Source organism: Schistocerca serialis, chromosome 1 (genome assembly GCF_023864345.2).
Source record: "Schistocerca serialis cubense isolate TAMUIC-IGC-003099 chromosome 1, iqSchSeri2.2, whole genome shotgun sequence".
NCBI lineage: Eukaryota > Metazoa > Arthropoda > Insecta > Orthoptera > Acrididae > Schistocerca > Schistocerca serialis.
In genome coordinates this window covers 570,888,209-570,901,532 of record NC_064638.1, presented here as the reverse complement: position 1 = coordinate 570,901,532, position 13,324 = coordinate 570,888,209, and the positions used below count along the sequence as shown (strand labels likewise).

Below are 13,324 nucleotides of genomic sequence, written 5' to 3'. Positions count from 1 at the left end.
AAAAAGGCAATGTCGCTTCTTATTAATATAATACATTCAGAGTCACAGCAGTATTTGACCAACCATAACTGATGCTGAATGTGCATGTCGTCATATAATATGAAGAGCTTATTTCAATAGTGGTACAAGTCCATTACCTACATTTTTCTGTCTATAATGCTTCTGAAATTAGTGATCCAAACAAACATAAATAAAGGCTCATCTCTAGCAAGAAGCCATATGGTGAATATTTCTGGTATCTTAACTGCAGATTTTTCAGCACTCATTTAACTTTACGACTCTATATCTCAAAATTAACAAAAATGGACTTGTACTTCTATTGAAATAAACCCTTCACATGCACACACAGCACATCGATCTCGTGAGGCACAAGGCTCTCATAACGTACATACGTCGGTCAACAGATGACACTAGGAGAAGTATGTTAACTGCGCTTTTTAGTTGCTACTTGCGACTCTTAGTTGCGATTTGTCACAGAAATCGCAGTTTGACTCGGTAGCGAATAGCGTAGTATGAACTTTGCTCAACAGATGGCAGTGCTAACTGCGCTTTTTAGTTGCTACTTGTGACTCTTAGTTGCGACTTGTCACGGAAATCGCAGTTAGACTCCATAGCGTACCGCAGAGATGGACGTAGTACGAACTTTGACCCACAGATGGCACTGTTAACCGCGCTTTTTAGTTGCTACTTGCGACTCTTAGTTGCGACTTGTCACGGAAATCGCAGTTAGACTCCATAGCGTACCGCAGAGATGGACGTAGTACGAACTTTGACCCACAGATGGCACTGTTAACCGCGCTTTCTAGTTGCTACTTGCGACTCTTAGTTGCGACTTGTCACGGAAATCGCAGTTAGACTCCATAGCGTACCGCAGAGATGGACGTAGTACGAACTTCGGCCAACAGATGCCACTGTTAACCGCGCTTTTTAGTTGCTACTTGCGACTCTTAGTTGCGACTTGTCACTGAAATCGCAGAAAGCAGTGCTAAATTCGACCAATAGATGGCTCACGTCTTTCAATGTGAAATACTACTTGCGACTGCTAACTGTGACTGAAATCGCAGTTAGATTCTGTAAAGTTGCTACTGTGATATCTGTGACTTCTCAGTCACTGTGATTTCTAACAGATACGCGATTTCCTGCCCACCACTACGCTGGAGGCTTGGTCAGTGGCCGTTACCATTTGGTCTGCCGGATCTCGCAGGACCGCCACCAGTGGGGTGGGATCGATACGCGTTATAACCAGGTGGATGTATCTTGCGCCTGATAGATAAGAGGCCTTGGCCATCGTTGATTTTTGGATTTACCGCCACTGCCAGAGACTGCAGTGCAGCGACAGCAGCGCAGACCCGCGGCGGAAGCTTGAACTATGGCATGGATAGTATTCGCGTCAATAACCAACTTCAGGTGCGCAATATTCAACTGGAACCCGTCAGGCCTACATCACATTCTGAAGTCTTTCCCGAGAAAGAGGTATGCGGAAACTTTATCACACTGGACTGTCATAAAATAGAAAGAAGTTTCGCGTTTGTAACGGAATCATCAAGAGTTACACGAACACTTACATCTGTTTTTCGATCAGACTATGGGTCTTGGTTTGCTAGAAGCTGTACCTGCAGTTCCTACAAAGCCTTATGCGAATCACTACTGCCTGTTTCTGGAGCTCCTTTCACTTTTGAGCGTGTACTACGCATTTTGCCCACCAAAATTAGTGACAAGCGCAGCAAAAGTTAAACAAAAATCTACAAATATACTAAGAGTTCTTCCTTGATCTCCGAATCCGCAGCATCTGAGAATACATTATACACATCAAAAGGGAAAGAAAGGAATTATTCATTCTTCTCCGTCGTCTATTACATTCTCTGCATCCTGGTTGGGTTGGCAGTCGTAAAGCAGTGCTTTAGCCGTACAAACAATCGTCTGCTCGATGTCGACGTGGTAGCAACGCGGCAACGACAATGTGGACTACCGCCTAGTTCCCGCCCAAAGTAGTCCATTCTTTATGCAAAATGCAACAAAGATACACGAAGAGGGCATTTCTGGAAGAGACACTGTTGGATAAATTTAGAGTACCAATATTGGAGGAAGCCTGCCACCAACGTGTTCAAATGGTTGAAATGGCTCTAAGCACTATGGGACTTAACATCTGAGGTCATCAGTCCCCTAGAACTTAGAACTACTTAAACCTAACTAACCTAAGGACATCAAAAGCATCCACGCCCGAGGCAGGATTCGAACCTGCTAGCGTAGCAGCAGCGCGGTTCCGGACTGAAGCGCCTAGAACCGCTTGGCCACAGCGACCGAAACCAACGTGTCTCGGGTAGAAACCGAACGTGATGGTACGGTGGTGAGAATCTAGAATCGTATTCGGGAGGATGCAGCTTCAAATCCCCATTCAGCCATATAGGGTTAGCTATTCGGTAATTTCCTTAAATGCTTTAAAGTCATGCGCGGACGAAACCTATGAAAAAGCACGGCCAATTTTATCTCCCGTCCATCCACGATCCAAGTTTGTGCGCCGACTCTAATGAAATCGACTTCCTTTTTCTTTTTCACAAAGGGACCGTGAGAATAAGACAAGATTCGAGCACGCACAGAGGCGAATACTGTGTGCAGCACTATTAAAGGGTCACTGTTTCGAAATGACGTAATTATCTCCCAAGGCAACGCATAAGTTTGAAATGTGGCTCAAGGTGCCTACCGCCATCCCCTTCAAATGGTGCAAAAACGTTGTGCCCTGCGACGTCACAAGCGACGCTTCTCACAGCAAGGTGTCGACATCTGAGAAAAAAGCCAAGAGCTCAGAAGTTCATTTGAGGCGTAAGGTGGGTTCATAATATACATTGTCACCACCAAATTTCATTAAAATTCTGCCCAACACCACCATGGACGTTTCACACTATGAGAAGGACGTAACATCCCCTGTTCTGCACGTTTCACCACTTGTTTTGATGCGTCTGCTATCGAGGTCACAACCGGCACTGAAATCACGCGGTTTTCTTATGAGTGGGAGAGGGAACTATTTAAGCCATACCGCCACTCAGAATCAACACGAAAAGGCCTGAGGATATGGCACGTAAGGCGTGAATGAAAAGCCCCCTTCCTTTGCGGCGTTCATTTACAAGCATTTCGTGGTCGAAAACGACAGTTCGCATTGCGAAGAGCAGCAGGCAGCAGGGCAACATTCCTGACAACGTTTGACTCTGATCACCCCCACGCCCACCACCCCCCATGCAGGGCGGGAACGGGTGGTTGCGTTGACAGCCTTTATGCCATATGGCCATATTGATACGTAATCAGCATGGTTTCAGAAAACATAGTTCTTGTGCAACGCAGCTAGCTCTTTATTCGCACGAAGTAATGGCCGCTATCGACAGGGGATCTCAAGTTGATTCCGTATTTCTAGATTTCCGGAAAGCTTTTCACACCGTTCCTCACAACCGACTTCTAATCAAGCTGCGGGCCTATGGGGTATCGTCTCAGTTGTGCGACTGGATTCTTGATTTCCTATCAGGAAGGTCGCAGTTCGTAGTAATAGACGCAAATCATCGAGTAAAACTGAAGTGATATCAGGTGTTCCCCAGGGAAGCGTACTGGGACCTCTGCTGTTCCTGATCTATATAAATGACCTGGGTGACAATCTGAGCAGTTCTCTTAGGTTGTTCGCAGATGATGCTGTAATTTACCGTCTAGTAAGGTCATCCGAAGACCAGTATCAGTTCCAAAGCGATTTAGAAAAGATTGCTGTAAGGTGTGGCAGGTGGCAGTTGACGCTAAATAACGAAAAGTGTGAGGTGATCCACATGAGTTCCAAAAGAAATCCGTTGGAATTCGATTACTCGATAAATAGTACAATTCTCAAGGCTGTCAATTCAACTAAGTACCTGGGTGTAAAAATTACGAACGAGACCACATAGTTAATATTGTGGGGAAGGCGAGCCAAAGGTTGCGTTTCATTGGCAGGACACTTAGAAGATGCAACAAGTTCACTAAAGAGACGGCTTATACTACACTCGTTCGTCCTCTGTTAGAATATTGCTGCGCGGTGTGGGATCCTTACCAGGTGGGATTGACGGAGGACATCGAAAGGGTGCAAAAAAGGGCAGCTCGTTTTGTATTATTACGTAATAGGGGAGAGAGTGTGGCAGATATGACACGCGAGTTAGGATGGAAGTCATTAAAGCAAAGACGTTTTTCATCGCGGCGAGATCTATTTACGAAATTTCAGTCACCAACTTTCTCTTCCGAATGCGAAAATATTTTGTTGAGCCCAACCTACATAGGTAGGAATGATCATCAAAATAAAATAAGAGAAATCAGAGCTCGAACAGAAAAGTTTAGGTGTTCGTTTTTCCCGCGCGCTGTTCGGGAGCGGTATGGTAGAGAGATAGTATGATTGTGGTTCGATGAACCCTCTGCCAAGCACTTAAATGTGAATTGCACCGTAATCATGTAGATGTAGATGTACCCAAGTCTTTTCGTGTCGATTCTGAGATGCGGTGTGTTTTCCTTGGCCACCGACAAGAGAACCGCGTGATTACAACGCTAGACGTGATGGTTCTGACTTCCATCGCAGAGGTGTCAAAAGGAGAGTTGAAATAGGATAAGATGTGGTTTGACGTTCTCCCCATCGCGTGACACGTTCACGGTGGCGTTGGGTAGATTTGTGGTGAAATTTGGTGCCAATGTGAGGTAATGTACCCACCTTACACCCCACATGCACTTTTGAGCTCCGTCCATTTTCTCCTCATGTTTTGACACCGTGCAGTTTAAAGCGTCGCCGGCTCGACTAACACGTCGAAGGGTTCCACCCTCTTGTATCATTACAGAGGATGGTTGTAAGCACCTTTGGGTCAAACTTCACAGTTACGTGGTTTTCAAATAAATGGATCCTTTAATTGGGTTGCGCAGTGAAGATAGTAAAAAGCAGGAATATACCAACTGCAGTGCAACACATGTGATGGAAGGTATATAGGACAAACCAGTAGAACATTTGACACCCGGTACAAAGAACATATCAGAGCATGGAAATGTGGAACGAGCCACTCAACTTTTGCAGAACATTTGAGAGAAAATAACCACAAACGTACTACAAGAGAAAATGATATGAAAATAACTAGAGTAAATAATGAAAGACATCTCCTTACATTACAGGAAGATTATCATGTATACAAAACGAAGGCTGAAAAGAAACAACTACTAAACGACCAAGTAAATATGACTGACAACTCACTGTTTACATTGATCGTATAATAGACAGAAATCCCAACAAATGATTACACATCTGATTCCTCTCATAAGTATATACAGGAAAATATAATAATAATAATTATTATTATTATTATTATTATTATTAAGAATAAATAAGTAAATAAAAATAGTAATGAAAATAAAATAAATAATTTTTATTTTATTAAAAAATCTCCCTCTCTAATACACAAAAACACACACACACACACACACACACACACATATATATATATATATATATATATATATATATATATATATATATATATATACTCCTGGAAATGGAAAAAAGAACACATTGACACCGGTGTGTCAGACCCACCATACTTGCTCCGGACACTGCGAGAGGGCTGTACAAGCAATGATCACACGCACGGCACAGCGGACACACCAGGAACCGCGGTGTTGGCCGTCGAATGGCGCTAGCTGCGCAGCATTTGTGCACCGCCGCCGTCAGTGTCAACAAGTTTGCCGTGGCATACGGAGCTCCATCGCAGTCTTTAACACTGGTAGCATGCCGCGACAGCTTGGACGTGAACCGTATGTGCAGTTGACGGACTGAGCGAGGGCCTATAGTGGGCATGCGGGAGGCCGGGTGGACGTACCGCCGAATTGCTCAACACGTGGGGCGTGAGGTCTCCACAGTACATCGATGTTGTCGCCAGTGGTCGGCGGAAGGTGCACGTGCCCGTCGACCAGGGACCGGACCGCAGCGACGCACGGATGCACGCCAAGACCGTAGGATCCTACGCAGTGCCGTAGGGGACCGCACCGCCACTTCCCAGCAAATTAGGGACACTGTTGCTCCTGGGGTATCGGCGAGGACCATTCGCAACCGTCTCCATGAAGCTGGGCTACGGTCCCGCACACCGTTAGGCCGTCTTCCGCTCACGCCCCAACATCGTGCAGCCCGCCTCCAGTGGTGTCGCGACAGGCGTGAATGGAGGGACGAATGGAGACGTGTCGTCTTCAGCGATGAGAGTCGCTTCTGCCTTGGTGCCAATGATGGTCGTATGCGTGTTTGGCGCCGTGCAGGTGAGCGCCACAATCAGGACTGCATACGACCGAGGCACACAGGGCCAACACCCGGCATCATGGTGTGGGGAGCGATCTCCTACACTGGCCGTACACCACTGGTGATCGTCGAGGGGACACTGAATAGTGCACGGTACATCCAAACCGTCACCGAACCCATCGTTCTACCATTCCTAGACCGGCAAGGGAACTTGCTGTTCCAACAGGACAATGCACGTCCGCATGTATCCCGTGCCACCCAACGTGCTCTAGAAGGTGTAAGTCAACTACCCTGGCCAGCAAGATCTCCGAGTCTGTCCCCCATTGAGCATGTTTGGGACTGGATGAAGCGTCATCTCACGCGGTCTGCACGTCCAGCACGAACGCTGGTCCAACTGAGGCGCCAGGTGGAAATGGCATGGCAAGCCGTTCCACAGGACTACATCCAGCATCTCTACGATCGTCTCCATGGGAGATTAGCAGCCTGCATAGCTGCGAAAGGTGGATATACACTGTACTAGTGCCGACATTGTGCATGCTCTGTTGCCTGTGTCTATGTGCCTGTGGTTCTGTCAGTGTGATCATGTGATGTATCTGACCGCAGGAATGTGTCAATAAAGTTTCCCCTTCCTGGGACAATGAATTCACGGTGTTCTTATTTCAATTTCCAGGAGTATATATATATATATATATATATATATATATATATATATATATATATATATATATATATATACAGGGTGAGTCACCTAACGTTACCGCTGGATATATTTCGTAAACCACATCAAATACTGACGAATCGATTCCACAGACCGAACGTGAGGAGAGGGGCTAGTGTAACTGGTTAATACAAACTATAAAAAAATGCACGGAAGTATGTTTTTTAACACAAACCCACGTTTTTTTAAATGGAACCCCGTTAGTTTTGTTAGCACATCTGAACATATAAACAAATACGTAATCAGTGCCGTTTGTTGCATTGTAAAATGTTAATTACATCCGGAGATATTGTAACCTAAACTTGACGCTTGAGTACCACTCCTCCGCTGTTCGATCGTGTGTATCGGAGAGCACCGAATTACGTAGGGATCCAAAGGGAACGATGATGGACCTTAGGTACAGAAGAGACTGGAAAAAGACATTACGTGCACATGCTAACACCTTTTTATTGGTCTTTTTCACTGACGCACATGTACATTACCATGAGGGGTGAGGTACATGCTCGACGGGCGTTTCATAGGACGTGTAACCTAAACTTGACGCTTGAGTACCACTCCTCCACAATCGAACAGCGGAGGAGTGGTACTCAAGCGTCAATTTTAGGTTACAATATCTCCGGATGTAATTAACATTTTACAATGTAACAAACGGCACTGATTACATATTTGTTTATATGATCAGATGTGCTAACAAAACTAATGGGGTTCCGTTTAAAAAAAACGTAGGTTTGTGTTAAAAAACATGCTTCCGTGCATTTTTTTATGGTTTGTATTAACCAATTACACTAGCCCCTCTCCTCACTTTCGGTCTGTGGAATCGATTCGTCAATATTTGATGTGGTTTACGAAATACATCCAGCGGTAATGTTAGGTGACTCACCCTATATATATATATATATATATATATATATATATATATATATATATATATATATATATATATATATATATAAAGCAGTTTACTTAGATGCAATGAATAACAAGTTAACTGTAAGTACCTTTCCATTTCATAACAAACGTTAAGGGACTGTTTTTAAATCTATAACCTAGATGTGAAACCATAAACTATGTGTAAAAATGGACAAATCATGTAATATTTCAGGATACCCACTCAAGATGCCTTGTAAAAAAGACGAAACGCGTCTGTGTGCGTAAATAAAAATAAAAATTTCGATGTGCAGCATGCAAAAAAGGCATTTTCTTTGAAACAACTGCAATTTATACTAATTTTCCGTCATTCAGTTCGTGAATAGAGTTGGACAGACGAATTTACCTTTACACTGTACCCCACCACAGTGTTTGGACGTGAAGAACATCGGGTGAATACTTTTTCTGTGATGACGGGCCGTTGTGGGCCATTATACAGGATTGTCTACTTAAATCCTCAGGGAAAGATTAGGGTTTGACGTCTTCACGACAATGGTGTCATTGCAGACTACAAAATCGGATTGGGGAAGGAAAAACGGCCGTGTCGCTTTCAACGGATCCATCCTGGCCTTCGCCTAACCGATTTAAAGAAAACACGGAAATCCTAAATGTGGGTGATAGGACAGGGATTTCGATCGGTATCCTTAACTACAAAAGTCTCAGGAGAATTTTGTGTAGCTCAGGAACACTGACCGTTTGCGCATCTGACAGCAGCTTGGTGACGAAAAAATGGCTCTGAGCACTATGGGACTTAACGTCTGAGATCATCCGTCCCCTAGAACTTAGAACTACTTAAACCTAACTAACCTAGGGACATAACAAACATCCATGCCCGAGGCAGGATTCGAACCTGCGACCGTAGCGGTCGCGCAGTTTCAGACTGCAGCGCCTAGAACCGCTCGGCCGCCCTGGCCGGCAGCTTGGTGACGCTTCATACCTTGTTATCGGAGTATCTATCAGGTCACTGGCACATGTAACCAACTTATTTTTCAGTTCTGAAATTAAAAAATGAAAAAAACGCTTTTCCCACCTGCTTTGTAGTGTGGACTCTTATTTTAGATCGCGGTGTCTGTGAACAACTGTTATTATGCAAAGAACAGAAGTCCAAATGCGGCAGTTTAAGCTTTCATTATGAGATCAAAAGTGAATTCACAATGAAAACCTCATTGGGATAGCAAGCAGGGAGAGAACTATTCAACAACGTCGAGACTGACCGGTTTTTTGCAAAGCGCTTTATTAGTGGGAGGTCACTGAGATAGCGGACTAGCCACAGCAAGACCCGCCCTCGCCTGTAGCTAGGATAGATTACAAGATGCAGAAACCTAATGCCGCTCTAATGTGACAGAGGGCTGAGCTACTGTTGCAGTCTCACTCTTTCCATCTCGTGCGACGTCCGCGCTTGTAACTAGAACACCGTCCACAGGTTATGCAGATCTACGCAGATGATGTTGCCCATTAGTTTTTACGAGGGCGTCCTGAAAAATAATATCTTCCAATTATTGATAACTCTTCAAGCTTTTTAAATAAAACAAACGTTGTCAACATTTTATATCTTTGAGAGCCGAGTTTCTCCCGGCATTAACAACGTTCAAATAACTTTTGGAAAAAACGACATTTTGTCTATGGAGTGCGTGTTCGATTATTTTGTAAAAAATTTTTGTTTATTTATAGACGCAATCACATGTTCATGACACAGTCATAACCGGTTTCAGCCATACAATGACCATCTTCAGATTCTAAAGGCGGCATACACTGAACACAGGTTCATGCGTTGTCAAACTCAAATAACTTTCGGGAATGCAGCCGGGTGACGTCGTCGACAACCGCCGATATTTCGTCAGGACCTCACCTGCCATCTCCAAGGCAAAACTAACAACAAGTAAGCGCTCTGCAAGGGAATTTAATACCCGATTTTCAGAGAAGCTCTGGAAAGACAAAACACACACACTTTGAGCACTAACGCCATCACAAACCAAAGATGAAAGACGTCAGACGTTATCGTTACTGAAATTAATATTGATGAACGGATAAGGTAGCATAAAACTTAGTCCCTCTGTTTTTTGACAAGGGAGAGAGCAGGATTCCATGCAGCACATAAACAAAAACCATCATCTCAGTTAATAAGATTAGTTGCTTGCTTAATAACACAATTCCAATAGCTGGAAGTTTATCACAGAATCTCTGTCTGTTATATTCCATAAGGCGACCGGTGCTAGCCGGCACGGTAGCTCAGCGTGTTCGGTCAGAGGGTTTAGCTACCCTCTGCAGTAAAAAACTGAGTGAATGGATCAACGAACAACCTGAACGAGTGTCATCGGACGTCCGCCACGAACAAATGTAACGAACAACGTAGAACAAAATCAGATAAAAAAAGGTGCTAAGACGATGTTCCGCAATGGCGGATTTGCTCGGCTGTTGCAAGCGTGTGTGCCGCTTATGCTCAGTACCCCGGTCATCCACAGTCCTGATAATGTGACCAATATATGACATGCCACAACTGCAAGGAATACGGCAGACACCCGCCTTACACAAACCACGATCATCCATTGCGGAACCTGAAAGGACCCTGATGTTAGTTCCCTTGCACAGCACTTACTTGCTGCATTTTGCCTTGTAACTGGCAGTGTGTGCTCCTGTCGAAATATAGGCGGCTGTCGACGACGTCACCCGGTGGCATTCCCGTAAGTTATTTGAACATTCTACATGTTTATTCTTCGTATCTATATATTTGCAGCACTCTGCCGCTAGAGGGCTTCGAATTGTAACGTGTGATGGTGTGTAACGTAACTATGTCGGTGCGTGAGAAACGACGTGCTGTAATCGAGTTTCTAACCATCCACACATGGAACACATTCTTCTTCAGCATGACAATGCCAGGCCACACACGAGCCTGCGACATTTTCAACAATCCAACGCCTTTGGTCCACTGTCATCGATCATCCTCCATACAGTCCCGACTTGGCCCCATCAAGTTTTCATCTGTTTCCAGAACTTAAAGAACACTTTCGAAGACTTCACTTTGACAGTGATGAAGCGGTGCAAGCAGAGGTGAGGTTCCGGCTCTGTCAGCAAAGTCAAACATTCTACAGTGACGGTATCAACAAACTGTTCTCTGGTTGGGAGAAATGTTTTCGTGGCCAGGGTGACTATGTTGAGAAATAAATATGTAGATATGAAAAATAAATATATAGAATGTTAATAAGGTTTGTTTTATTTAGAAAGCTTTAAGATTATTCACATAAAAAATTCGGAGATTTTACTTTTCAGCAGACAGTTGCATTTGTTCGTCTCGTTTGCAAACCTCAGATATTTCTCGCAAGGTCTGGTTCGGTTCTGTGGCTCTCCCAAAACACAGTTCTGGTTGATACTGTTTGTTTTCCGGTTTATGAAATAACGAACCGTGTTGGAACAGAATTTTCGAATATACCACGATCGCCACTGATGACAGTATGGGAAATTACATTTCGCCGGCATCAGTAAACGTGTCATTCAGTGTACGAAACACCGATTTCTGAATCTGTCTGTATCTGCTGTTATTCCAGTAATTCAGAGGATCCGAAAATTTTTGGTACTGCAGTGCACTTTACCTCAATGATGGAAAGTCGTTGCGCCTCCTATCTCTTCTCTACAAGTTTTTACCAACTTCACATAATTGCAAGCGTGTATTTGCGGAATTTTATAATCAATATCTACTATAATTTCTGTTGCCTTGTTTCAGAGACCCTCTTGTATTATACTGTAGCAGGTCTTCCTACGCGTAGTGCAACTTTCGCCGAGCAATGTTACGAGGGTAATCCCAAAAGTAAGGTCTCCTATTTTTTTTATAAGTACAGAACTCTTTGTGGCAGTTGGTCACACTGTTATGAAAAGTGCTTCACGCGCTGTGTGTAAATATACGCACGCCGCGCTGAGGCGCTCAGTCTTGACTTGGCAGCCGTTGGAGCTCCCGCTGGATGTTACCGCCAAGTGCGAATTGTGCGCAGTTATTCGGTTTTTGAACGCAAAGGGCACTGCGCCGATTGAAATCCATCGCCAATTGACGGAAGTGTATGGTGAGTCGTGCATGGATGTCAAAAATGTTCGTAAGTGGTGTAGGAGACAGTTGAAGGTTGAGCAAAGCATGCGTGAAGATCGGCAGATCACCCTGGATGATCTCTGCACGTTGGTTCCTGAGCTTTTCCGAAGCACCGCTCACAGAATTTTAACGGAAACATTGAACTACCGGAAGGTGTGCGCAAGATGGGTGCCACGCATGCTGACTGAGGACCACACGCGGCAACGAGTTGATGCTTCCCGCGCATTTCTTCACCGCCTTGCAGCCGAACAGGTCAACTTTCTGCACTCAATTTTCACGGGTGACGAAACCTGGGCATACCACTTGTGATATTCGCTATTTTTGACTTCATTAAAACAGCAAATACGAGTAGTTTATACTTTCAGCCAGAAGGCAAATACTTGTTTGTAAATAATGATTAATGTATAATGAGGCGTCGCATGGCGACGGTGGAATTTTCCAAATAATGTAATTCGTCGTCTTTGGGCGGCAATAAAAACAGAAAAATACGGATAGATATACGATCCTTCACTATTTTGTTCGCTGGAGAACAAATGAAGCCTTGAGCGCTAAGAAGACTTGTACTGTTTTTCTGAAGTAAGACGGACGCAGATCTGTGGCAGTCTGATCTAATTTTTTACTAAATGTATAAAAACGTGTTATGTTTAAGTTTGAGTGAAGTGTAAAGAACTGTTAAACTTACCGTGACGACGCACGAGCGACCCAAAGAAGACAATGGCTATATAAAAGAGCGCTCAGTGGACATGATACGGACATAAAAATCTACCGTCATTGTAGTACTAAGCTTAAGGTACGATATGTTTTAGTTTATAATAAATATTTGTTCTGGGAATACTGAATCATTTAGCAGTGCTCATTCCTATCATCTCCTCAGTATTATTTTCATTTTAATTATGCATTTTGATAAGATTACAGACACGGAGATCAGCAGTCCAATGTGCGTGTTACATTGATAAAAAGAAAACTGTTTTATCGTCTTTTTGCATCAGCTTTAATATTGAATTTCCCTTTTGTGTGATGTTACAGTTGTTTTTGCGCCCTTAAGAACTTTCTGGTCCCTTAGGAAATTGTTTTGTCATAACAATAACTTCACAACCGGGTATGATCGTATCTACGATCATGAAGTAATTATAAAGACGATAACGCAATTTCTTATTCAACAGCACGCTAGTTGTGACTGCCTCAAGCCACGCGAAACTGCAAGTAAAAACTATTCACATCTCATAATGCAATATTTTATGACAATGGTCAATCCACGATTCTTTCGCCAATTGTGGTTGATAAAACAGTAAGCTAAATCTCAATTTCCAACTTTCCATTGAATAACAACATCACTTCT

General features: G+C 43.8%; 1 protein-coding gene across 1 annotated transcript in view; it reads left to right on the top strand.

Moving 5' to 3' along the window:
• LOC126476210 (pyridoxine/pyridoxamine 5'-phosphate oxidase-like) overlaps window positions 1–13,324 on the top strand; it is a 199,502-nt gene that overhangs the window by 98,373 nt on the left and 87,805 nt on the right. The gene's annotated exons all lie outside the window — the stretch shown is intronic.